At 41.3% G+C, this 12179-nt stretch overlaps 1 protein-coding gene across 1 annotated transcript in view; it reads left to right on the top strand.

Moving 5' to 3' along the window:
- Nucleotides 1-12179, top strand: part of SPATA16 (spermatogenesis associated 16) — a 111640-nt gene that overhangs the window by 35203 nt on the left and 64258 nt on the right. The window lies entirely within an intron of this gene.

Below are 12179 nucleotides of genomic sequence, written 5' to 3' on the forward strand. Positions count from 1 at the left end.
GTTACCAGCTGACAGGTTTACATGAAAGACGTTACCTTCCAGGAAGTGAGTGATGTTGCCTGGTGTAATGCAAGAGGTAACTATGTACCTATGTTACTGCTTCTACTCAGCACTTATATAGAACCTTTCATTTGAGAAGCATAAAGCGTTTTACAAACCATTAGTGAATTAAGACAGAACAGGTGTGAATTAAGTAAGAGATATAGAACAGTCACTTCACTCACTGCTGAAATCAGTCACCTGTGGCATAGAACATGGCAGCTGTTTAACAATGAATGGCAACCCTTACACAAACAGTTTAGTATGGGAAGGGAAGAATACTTTATCCAATCAAAACTTCAGAGAGAATTTAGGGAGGCCACTTGTAATTATCTCTGGTGAACTTTGCCCAGGAGCTGTGATTAACACCCTGTAAACCTTGTCATGGGATCTTGGACCACAAGTGATCTGTATCTTGGTTTTACATCTCATTCTAAAGAAAGTACCTCCAACAACACAATGCTCTCTAACATCTTGCTGGGGTATTGGGTCAGTATTGATTCAGAGAAAATTGCCACCTATTGAATCACCAACACTCAAGGTTCAGTGATCTTACACAGTTTTAAAGGTTATAGCAGGAGACAGCATTATTCCATGACTGGCAAGGAAGCTTGATTAAAGCGTGTATTTTCAGATCCGTTAATTCTCTGTTATCCCACCAATGGGCAAGAGGGTTTTACTTGAAACCAGGTAGAAGAATGTATTTTTCACTTCCAGGAGTTGATCTTTTCTAGAAAGTAATGCATAGAAAATGAAAGTATCTGAGAGCATAATGTGATCCAAGAAGAAAATGAGGTGCTCAGATATCTAGTAACAAAAAAACGGTGGTTGGTGTTGCTGCAGATAAGTAATCATTCAACAGGAGTACTGCATCAGCAAGCAGGAAGGAAATGCGTCAGCCTTTTTTCATGTCAGGAAGCTTTCATGGAACTAGTTGTTTTTAAATGAGATTATTATGTATTTTGCAAAGGAGGAGAACATTCTGACAGATGGAGACCAAGTGGATCCAAATAAGTGACAGTAGTATTGTGAGTTTAGCTTAGTTTAACATAGTATTGTAATAACCGTGTGGAGTTTTTGTTCCAGCCTTGTGTTAAACTAAGCTAAGCAGCAGCATCTCTTTGGAGTCAGTGGTACCAGTCTGACCCTGTTAACAGTGTAGAATGCAATCTGTCTGTTACAAATAGACTGCAGTATGCAGGTTTTAGCTGCAGTTTCTAAAAGTCTAAATATGCTTTTGTTAGCATGAGCTGTCATTTATCTTTGCCTGCACTATATATGTGAATGAGGTTAGTGTGTTTCCTTGTGTGGTTTTTTCTCTCTTAGTTATTATTATACATACCCAGAACATTGTTATAGGCTATGAACAATTGTTTTTGGTGGAGGTAGCATATATGTATACAGCAAATGGGCAGGAATAACTCAGGCCACCTGGCAGATTGTGGGTGCCCAAGATAGAGAACTATTGATCTCTTTGAGGATATAGCAGGCTAAATTCCCTGAAGGAAATTCTGTTCTCTGTTCCAAATTGAGAGATGATGCGTCAACTGATGTACGTTAGACCCCACTGCGTTCAGTTCGACTCCTTCATACTTACTTACAGCTATTCTCTCCATATGTAAGAAGACTGGACTGGTATGAGTTACACGCTGACAGGGCCAGCTCCAGCTTTTTTGCTGCCCCAAGCAGCGAAGGAAAAAAAATACCCCAAGCCTGGCTGAGCTGCCGCCGAAGTGCCACTGAATACCCGGACGTGCTGCCCTGGTAATGCACGGAGTGCCACCTCTTTCTATTGCCCGCCCCAGGCACCTGCTTCCTTCGCTGGTGCCTGGAGCCGGCCCTGCACACTGAATAGCTAGAGGCACAAGTTAAAGTAGGGTGAGAGGTCTTGTAATTTTTACTACCTTCTGGCTCCTCAGTGTAACTGACACCAGCTCAGGCTGCCTCAGACATTGGTAGAATGGATATAAGTATGTATGTGGCACCCTGAATGCCAGGGAGTCTAAATCAGTGTGAGCAGTATCACTGCCTGAATTTGGCTCCATGTGTCTAAATGACTCCTGTATGTGACTCTAATAGGGTTGCCAATTTTGGTTTGATGTATTCCTGGAGGCATCATCACATGACATAATCTTTACTTAAAGATTAATCTCTAATTCCTAGAGACACCAGGACAACCCTGCAGGGTTGGCAACCCAAGACTCTAACAGGCTGCACGTCATGCAGTGTGCGGTGTTGTATAGTAATCCCAAAGGCACTGCTTGAGGGATCAGAGCTTTGAAAAATGAGCAGTTCTAGGAGGTGGTAGCCACTGACTCTAAGACATACAGTACCAAATATTTTAGTAAAAATGTTTCTCCTCCAAAGTCATCTCTGAAATTTGGAGAAATGGATTAGAGGGTGGGAAGGAACTTGGAGTCTGACAGGAAACTTGCTGTATTGCCTGTAAGTAAGAGTCATCAAAAGTCATCAAAAGAGTCATCAAAAGTCATCTCTGAAATTTGGAGAAATGGATTAGAGGGTGGGAAGGAACTTGGAGTCTGACAGGAAACTTGCTGTATTGCCTGTAAGTAAGAGAGAGCATCTAGGGAAGTTAATGAGGGCAGTACAAAGAGAGTTGTCATTAAAACTCTCCCACTGAGGGATGTGGTAAGGCAGTAGTCATAGAGAATGCATTTCCTGCAGAAATAAATGGGCAAACCAGGGGGTGTAGATATGAAAGCTATCATTCTTCCCTACCTTGCTAATATATGTTACGTATGATCTAACCTCTTCAGCTGGAGCAGGCTTGAGCCTGAGTAATACAAAGTGAAAATTTGCAATGCATAAAAACAGTTAGGCTCCATATTGAGTTTGAAACCTGAAGTTCAAAGTCCAGAAGCGTATTTTTCCTTCTTACAATAAAACCATTTCACTGCCATCTTTTTGCTGCTCAGAATGCTGTACTGCCTAGTTTAACTGCATCATCTTCTGTGAGGCACTTACGATAGTACTTTTTGTAACCAGCTAGAACACTAGCGACTTGGAACTAGCTGTATAAAAGCAGAGGAAAGTGGATCAAAGCACAGACTCATTCTCCCTATGCCAGAACAGCTCATATTCACCTGTGACTCCATCCAGGATAGTGCTAAGCAGTGCTGAAGGAAGAAGAAGGTTTAGGATCTTAATAGCCACAGTATGGATGACTCAGCTGTTTACTGCTTCCTTTTTAAAATGGCATTAGATAGTCCCATCAGCTCTATAGCAAACCAGACTTGATAGTTCTGAAACTCAGCATTTTGTCTATTACAGGATCTCTCTCTCTCTCTCTCTCTCTCTCTCTCTCTCTCTCTGCATGAATCTAGTTCCTGGTCCCATTTTATCCAAACCCTCCAAATTTGTACAGTGTGGTAGGGGTGGATAAATAGTTCTGATTTATCACTTAAAAGGCATGTGTTTGAACAGTTTAGTGTTCCTAAGAAGTTTAGTCATTCACAAGTTTAGTCATTCTGTTCTTAGGAACAGTATAACTTTAAATTTCACTAAGGTGCTATCACATAAATATTGATCCTATATTCTTCTCCCAAAGCCATTAATTGGCTTCCCTCTACACTTACCCGTTTCATGGGCTACTTCCTGTTAAAAAAAAATCTACACGCTGTTTTTTGCCTTTCAAAAAATGGAGGACGGTCTATTTATCTCTCTACTGATTTTCTTTCAGTTTACAAAAAACAAAGTAAAAACCATTTCTATAAAAATCTGTTGTCATGGAAACCAACTTTGTTCTGGTTACACTAATGAAATTCCCGTTGGGGCTGCATGGTTTGCGCAATGTTAACAGATCTTGTAGCGAAGGTTATTTTTATACTAGTATCTCAGCCCCTGTGAATTTCTTGGGGGTCAAGACAGAGAGAATGAACTTAAGGTAGTATCCTGTGCAGTGCTTCTTCAGTATGCCGGAAAATCATTGCAGCAGAGGAAGACGTAGCCAGTGAAAGAATCTTGATATCACCTACCCAGATACATCCAGTGAAGCAAGAATCCTTATGTTGGGCTGGCTCAACACTGAAGTCTTTTGGGGTGCCATTTACTACTGCTGATTTCAGGAACGAAGTGCTCAGAGACAAGGAAACTATTTTGCATTTGCTATTCATGATGGCATAAATGCCAGTGCCAACTCTACTGTAAGCAGCATGCATGTGTGATGGCTGCCCTTCTGGATGACACACTGGGGATTGAATCTGGGACTTCCAGAACTAAAAGCACAAACTGTTACAGCTTGAGCTAAAAAGCCAAGGCTGTGTAACTAGGGGCTGTTTCAAGTCCTGTCCTCTGTAGACTGGCACAGAGAAGGGACCTTAACCCATGTTTACCAGTGGGTTACATAAGGATGGTGCACAAGGCATGCAAGTATCATTTAGAAGTTTTAATGTATGGACTAGGCAAAGAACACACCTAGTGAAGGACACTCATGACTATTCTATGCACGCATTATCTTTGCATTTCTGCCCAGTGGAAGTGCTTGCCATATTTTGGACCAGCCACATCCCTTTTGACTGAAATCACATACTCTGCTGCCTTAATAATGTCTTGTTGACTTAGAAACTCATACCTAATAGCATGCTCTTGTGCATGGGTAGGATCTCATTTGAATGCCCATATTGCATGCCAACTTTGCCCTCCTTGCTACATCCTTGCATAGATAAAATAAAGGAAGAGTCTAACCCACCTTATCCCACATTATTTTGCTTATTTTCCTTCCTCCTTGTTTCCCTCCTCGTTTCTTACTGTAGTGCAGCCTGATGAAAGCATTTCTTGTTAGTTACAGTCACTGACTTCCTTCCCAGAACCAGGAGGCAGGGAGACCTCTGCTGGCGAGAATGACAATTTGTGATGTCAGATTTTTCAGTATTGAAGGAAGAAAATGAATCTGGGGGGTTTTCTGCAAACAAGGAACGGAGAGTTTCCACTATGCATGTGCTATTTCCCCAGAGAAATATTACAAAGGAGCACTTCATAAATTGCAGCTAAGAAAGAGGCTTTGACATTTAGCAGGATCAGTCAAAGCCCAACGGAAAGTCCATGCAGCTTATTATTTAATTTGACACCAATATATGTTGTCAGTCTGTATCCAAAAAAACCTAGCTGTTATTTCTATGCTCTACTCATTATTCTTTTATCACTCTCAAATGTTTGAGTGTCAAACAATAATTCATTCAGCTGAAGCAGTGTCAAAAACAGAAGGCAGCTTTAGTTACTAATATTTTTCACTAAAAGTAAACAGCATTATTGATAGTACAGGATTTGTCTTTATAGAGGGGACATTGAGTGTATCAGAAAAGGGAATACAGCCAAACTGAGGAAGTATCAGTTATGACTTACAGTGAGTATAGATACTGTTATTCTAAAAGTTATATCAGCGACCTGTTTTTAAGCCATTCATCCCAGTTACTCCATTTTTTCTCAAACAGTTCAGCTGTTAACCTAAATTCGCAGTATGGGTTTCCATGCCTCTTGAGATTTGCATGACACGGATCTATGCAAGCCACTACTTGTTTGATATTGTGTCACAGAGCATCTGAGATCTTGCTGTGCTTAATGACCTGTTTTCCGAAGTGCTTCCTGTCATTTCTTTCCTTTAAATTTTGTCCTTTCCAAGTACATCTTCTCTGGTTTTTACTCTACATTTGCAAGGTCTTTGTTTCCTTACATAGTAGTTGCCATTTAAAAAGGTAGCATTTTTGTAACTAATTATATTAATCTCAATACAACACAGGAAAATATTGCTACTTACTACCAAAAGACAGGTTCTTTTAAAAAGGCAACCACTGCACAAGAAGAACTACTGACCTGGTGGTTAACACTTCTTTATTGCCCCGCTGGAGACTTATTTTTGTTTCCTAGTAATGGTCTCTCACTGCCTAAGCCATCTGGGACTCGGAGTACAACAGAACAGCACTCTCAGCCCTTGAGTGCTTTGTGTTGCTTCTCCATATGATAAAGGTTCACTGTTGGCAGGTTTCCTGGGCGTTCTATTCACTCCTCTGCAGCCAGTAAGATGTTAGCTACGTCATGAGCCACAGGGCTCCTTTTACTGCATTTGGTAGCTATTGCCATATCCGTGTATACACAGTCATCAAACCCTGATTGTGCTAATTTCACACCTCTCTCCTGTATTCAAAATTCTGTAGAAACCAAATTTTGTTTATCTGAAACTCTGATTATCTGATGGTTTCAGATATCTCCAGAGACCTTAAAATAATCAGAGTTTCCCTTTATTCATGACCTGGGACAGATGTTTAAACCTGAACTATTATTTCTTTGTTCATACTCCAAGTTAGCTAATTAGGTAAAAAAGGAACTGCCTCCAACCCTATTCCAATTTTTATATATATATATATATATATATATATATATATATATATATATATATATATATATATATATATATATATATATATAATCTTCTTTCTGTTTAGAACCTCCAGAAAATGTAAGCTGTACCATACCAGAAGAGGATAGTGGTTCACCTAGTCTGATACCTTGCCTCTGAGGGGTGGTATCAGGATTTTGGAAAGGAAGGTTATGAAATCAGAATAACATTAACACCAGAAAGACATAGGTTTGTGTATTAGAGACAATCTTGTAGAGCTATTAAAACTGCAAAAGAAGTATAACTAAATTTTCCATTTGAAGATTGAGACCCAGCTAACTGACAGTACAATGGGGCCCTGATTTGGACCTTTAGACACTATTATAGAATCATTCAAACCATAGAAATATAGAACTGGAAAGGACGTTGATAGGTCATTTAGTCCAGTCCCCTGCACTGAGGCAGGACTCAATATTATCTAGACCATCCCTGCCAAATGTTTGTCTAACCTGTTCTTAAAAATCTCCAATGAGAGAGATTCCACAACCTCCCTAGGTAATTTGTTCCAGTGTTTAACTACCCTTACAATTAAGAAGTTTTTCCTAATGTCTAACCTAAATCTCCCTTGCTGCAATTTAAGTCCATTGCTTCTTGTCCTGTTGTCAGTGGTTAAGGAGAACAATTTATCACCGTCCTCTTTATAACAACTTGTTACATTCTTAAAGACTATTCTCATGTTTCCCCTCAGTTTCCTCGTCTCCCCACTAAACACGTTGTTTTCAGTCTTTTCTTATAGGTCATGTTTTCTAGACCTTTAATAATTTTTGTTGCTCTCCTCTGGACTTTCTCCAATTGGGCCACATCTTTCCCAAAGTGTGGTGCCCAGACCTGCACACAACAATACTCCAGTTGAGGCCTTATCAGTGCTGAGGAGAGTGGAAGAATTACTTCTTGTGCCTCACTTACAACCCTCTTGCTAATACAGCCCACAATGATGTTTACTTTTTTTTGCAATAGTATTACCTTTTTTACTCATATTTAGTTTGTGATCCACTCTAACCCCCAGATCCTTTTCTGCAGTATTTGTTCCTGGGCAGTCATTTCCCATTTTGCATTTGTGCAATTAGTCATTCCTTCCTAAGTGGAGAACTTGCATTTGTCCTTATTGAATTTCATCCTATTTATTTCAGACAGTTTGTCAAGATGATTTTGAATTCTAATCCTATTCTCCAAAGCTCTTGCAACTCCTCCTAGCTTGGTATCATCCACAAACTTTATAAGTGTACTCTCTATGCCATTATCCAAGTCATTTATTAAGGTATTGAATAGAACCAGATCTAGGACAGATCCTTGCCAGGCCTCACTCGATATATCATTCCAGCTTGGTTGTGAACCATTTATAACTACTCTCTTAGTGTGCTTTACCAACCAGTTGGGCACCCACTTATAGTAGGTTCCTCAAAGCTATATTTCCCTAGTTTGTTTATGAGAAGGTCATGCGAGACAGTATCAAAAGCCTTACTAATGTCAAGATATATCAAATCTACTGCTTCCTCCCTATCCACTAGGTTTGCTACCCTGTCAAAGAAGGATAGTAGGTTGATTTGACATGATTTGTTCTTGACTGTTATTTATTACCTTATTTTCTTCTAGGTGCTTACAAATTGTTTGTTTGATTATTTGATCCATTATCTATCCAGGTTCCAAAGTTAAATTGACTGGTCTATAATTCCCAGGGTTGTCCTTATTTCCCTTTTCATAGATAGGTACTACATTTGCCATTTTCCAATTCTCTGGAAAATTTTTCCGTACTCTGTGAGTTCTCAGAGATAATCACTAATGGCTCAGAGATCTCTTCAGCCAGTTCCTTATGTATTCTGGGATGTATTTCATTAGGTCCAACCTTGAAGACATCTAACTTGTCTGAGTAATTCTTAACTTGTTCTTTTCATATTTTAGTCTCAGATTCTAACTCATTTATACTGATGTTCACTATGTTAGTCATCTAATCGCTGCTAACTTTTTTGATGGAAATTGGAACAAAAAGGGCATTTAACACTTCAGCTGTTGCTGCGTTTTCTGTTATTGTCATTGAGTAGTGGACTTACCCTATCCTTGATCTTCCTCTTGCTTCTCAAGGACTTGCAAAATGTTTTCTTGTTACCTTTAATGTCCGTAGCTCATTTAATCTTGCTTTTTGCCTTGGTCTTTCTAATTTGATCCCTATATGCTTGCGTTATTTTTTTGTATATATTCATCCTTTGTAATTTGACCTCGTTGCCACTTTTTGTATGACTCTTTTTTGAGTTTCAGGTTGTCAAAGATCTCCTGGTTAAGGCAAGGTCTCTTACCATACATCTTATCTTTTATATGCATTGGGATATTTGCTCTTGTGCCCCATTAATGATTTTTTTTAAAACTGCAAACTTTCTTGAACTCTTTTTTTCCCTTAGACTCGCTTCCCATGGGATCTTGCCTATCAGTTCTCTGAGCTTGTTAAAGTCTGCCTTCTTGAAGTCCATTGTCTTTCTTCTGTTGTTTTCCCTCCTACCATTCCTTAGAAGCATTAACTCTATAATTTCATGATCACTTTCACCCAAGCTGCCTTCCACTTTCAAATTCTCAACCAGTTCCTCCCTGTTTGTCAGAATCAAATCTAGCACAGCATCTCCCCTAGTTGCTTTCTCCACCTTCTGTAATAAAATGTTGTCTCTGATGCATTCCAAGAACTTGTTGGATAATCTGTGCCCTGCTGTGTTATTTTCCCAATGGATGCCTGGGCAGTTGAAATACCACATCACTACCGAGTCCTTTGATTTGGATGGTTTTGTTAGTTGTTCAAAAAATCATCATCCACTTCTTCTTCCTGGTTAGATGGTCTATAGGAGACACCTACCATGATATCACCCTTGTTTTTTTACCCCTTTTATCCATACCTAGAGACTTTCAACAGGTCTGCGTCCCACTTCTATCTCAACCTCAGTGCAAGTGTATACATCTTTGATATACAAAGCAATACCTCCTCCCTTTTTTCCCTGCCTGTCCTTCCTTAGTAAACTGTACCTTCTGTGCCAATAATCCAGTCCTGTGAATTATCCCACCAAGTTTTGTTGATGCCAATTATGTTGTAATTGTGATTATGCACTAATATTTCTAGTTTTTCCTGCTAATTCCTCATACTTATTGCATTAGTATACAGACATCTAAGATGTTCATTAGATTTCCCCTCTATATTCCCGCTTGTCTCTCCTTTGTCCCTGATGTGATTGCCCATATTTCCCGCAGATTCTGACCTGTCATCTAGCTCTCCATGTTTTAGATTTACCTTTGAGTTTTATCTCCTGCCTCTGTTGAACTTCATTTAAAGACCACCTCACTGGGTCAGTCAGTCTGTATCTGAAGATACTCTGCCCCTTCCTTGATAGGTGGACCCCATCTCTGCTCAGCAGTTCTTCTTCTTGGAACAGCATCCCTTGGTGAAGGAAGCTAAGGCCCTCCTGGTGACATCATCCGCATAGCCATGCATTCACCTCCAAGATGTGTCTGTCTCTGCCTGGGCCTATCCTTGACCAGAAGGATCATGAGAACACCACCTGAGCCCCCAACTCCTACATCTTCACTCCCAGGGCACTGTAATCACTTCTGATCTGCTTGCAGTATCATTAGTCCCCACATGGATGAGCAGCATGGGGTAATAGAGGGTCAGATGATCCTAGGCAATCTTTTTGCAATCTCTCATATATGGGCCCCTAGCAGGCAGCACACCTCCTGGGATACCAGGTCAGGCCAGCAGATGGATGCCTCCTCCCTTAGAAGGGAGTCACCAACCACCACCACCCGTCATTTCCTCTTGGGAGTGGTGGCAGCGATCCTTCCAGCCTTGGGGAGTCAGGAGCAGTGAAAGCTTCCTAAATGTGGGGGGCTTCCCACTCCCCCCATGCCACTCCTTTCCCCCCGAACTCCTGCTCTCACACCGCTCCTTCTCCCCAAGCCCCCACCCTCACTGCACCCCTTTTCCCTGAGGCCACGCCCCCACGCTGCCCCTTGCCCCAAGCCCCCCATCTCCTGCTCACTCTTCTATGCCCCCTCCTCCCTGTCGCTTGCCCTTACAGCCAGTAAAAAGTGGTGGAGCCATGGTCCCCTGGCTCCCCCTGTTCCAGCGCACCTGTTGGGGGTACATGCCCTCTCCTCCTCCACCCTTGGGGAAGATTCCTCATCCTATTTCTCATGTGATTGTAATAGTACTAGTAATAATAGATGCGCTGGGCCAGTGGAGATCACTGAGTACACCTCAGGTGGGGAGCAAAACTTACTTTCTGCCACTTATCTGCCTTCTACACCTTCTCCCAATCCTAGCAGTTCAGGCCAGTTCAACACCTAGCACAATTTAGAATAGCCTGAGGGCTGCTCTAACTTGCACAGAGTTGTGATGGCCTCCTGTGGCCTTTTGCACCAACAAGGCCACACTCCCTGCTGCTCCTGACATTTCTGTACATTAGAGGACCATAGGGGATGGTACAGAGGTGTCCACATCTCAAGAGGAGAATCCCGCCGCACCTGGGAAATCCTCATCTGATCTTTAAGGCATCCTTAAATCCTCTCTTAGTTGCCAAAGTGGCACCAGGAGGACTTTAGCAGGTCTGAAGATCTGACTGTGTGTCTTACTATTGCCAGAATTTATGAAGGGAAATGATTTTCCGGTAATAATGGTAGGGTTTTTTGTCCTTTTTAGAAATCTAACACTTTGGTGCATTCCATACAATTGTGCATGTTTATCATAATTACACCTTCCAGGTCTCATCACAGACCCTTCATGCTGTTCTGGCCATATGCTTTTCTATTAGAATCAACAGTACTCATGTATCTACAACTTTCTTTGATTCTTTTAATATGTATCCTTTAAGATTAAGACAGACTTCAGGGTCTGTTGTGGTGTTCTTCAGTTCTATATAAATATCTTATTGTTTTACACCACCGAGTGGCCAGATTGAGCAGATATAGCAAGAATTTTTGAATCTAGCCTTACTACCTTAACACAAGCTGGGTTTGGCTTCGTTGTGGTGGCCCTTAATAGGGCACAGGTGTTTAACTAGTGACTGCTTTCAAAACTTCACTTGGATATAACAAAAGACTTCTCATTTTGGAAGAGCCATTTTAAATGTCAAGCAGATCCTTGACCAATTGCCTGTGCAATGTCCCACTCTTGGATGCATGTGCCATTAGCACTTTAACCATCCTGAAAGCAGTGACCATTGGGGCTGTGTGCATGCCCCCTTGTGGCGGTGCTCAAAGAGCAAGTACACGAGAAGCTGCAACCTCAGTAGCTCTCATTTCCTTTACTGTTCACGTGAGGGGCTTCAGAACCAGCAGCTCCCTTTCCCTATTCTCGGTCAGGCTTTAGGTGAGTTGTCAGGGGTTTGTGGAGTTGGTTGTAGGTTTTGGTAAGCAGTGCTTAGTTCAGTCCAAGCTTGACACCAGTACAGACTTCAGACTCGATGGCAAAGGGTAGCACTACATCAGAGCAGATCGCGGCAAGGATAGGAAAAAGCTATGTGCCACCATGCCAATCCACATGGCCTCCGAATTGTTCCTTTCTTTGTGGGCAAATAGCTGAAGGAAGAATTTGTGACGCATTTCTCATTGGGGCAACAAAAGAAATTCTCAAGAGAGAGTGAGGGTAAAGAAGGGTAGTCTCTGTGGTCCATTGCTAAAAATAGAGGGTAAGAATGGAAACTGCCTGACAACGTCTTGGTGGTCATTGCTGGTCCTGCTATTAAACTTAGTACCT

This window comes from Lepidochelys kempii, chromosome 9 (assembly GCF_965140285.1).
Source record: "Lepidochelys kempii isolate rLepKem1 chromosome 9, rLepKem1.hap1, whole genome shotgun sequence".
Taxonomy (NCBI): Eukaryota; Metazoa; Chordata; order Testudines; family Cheloniidae; genus Lepidochelys; species Lepidochelys kempii.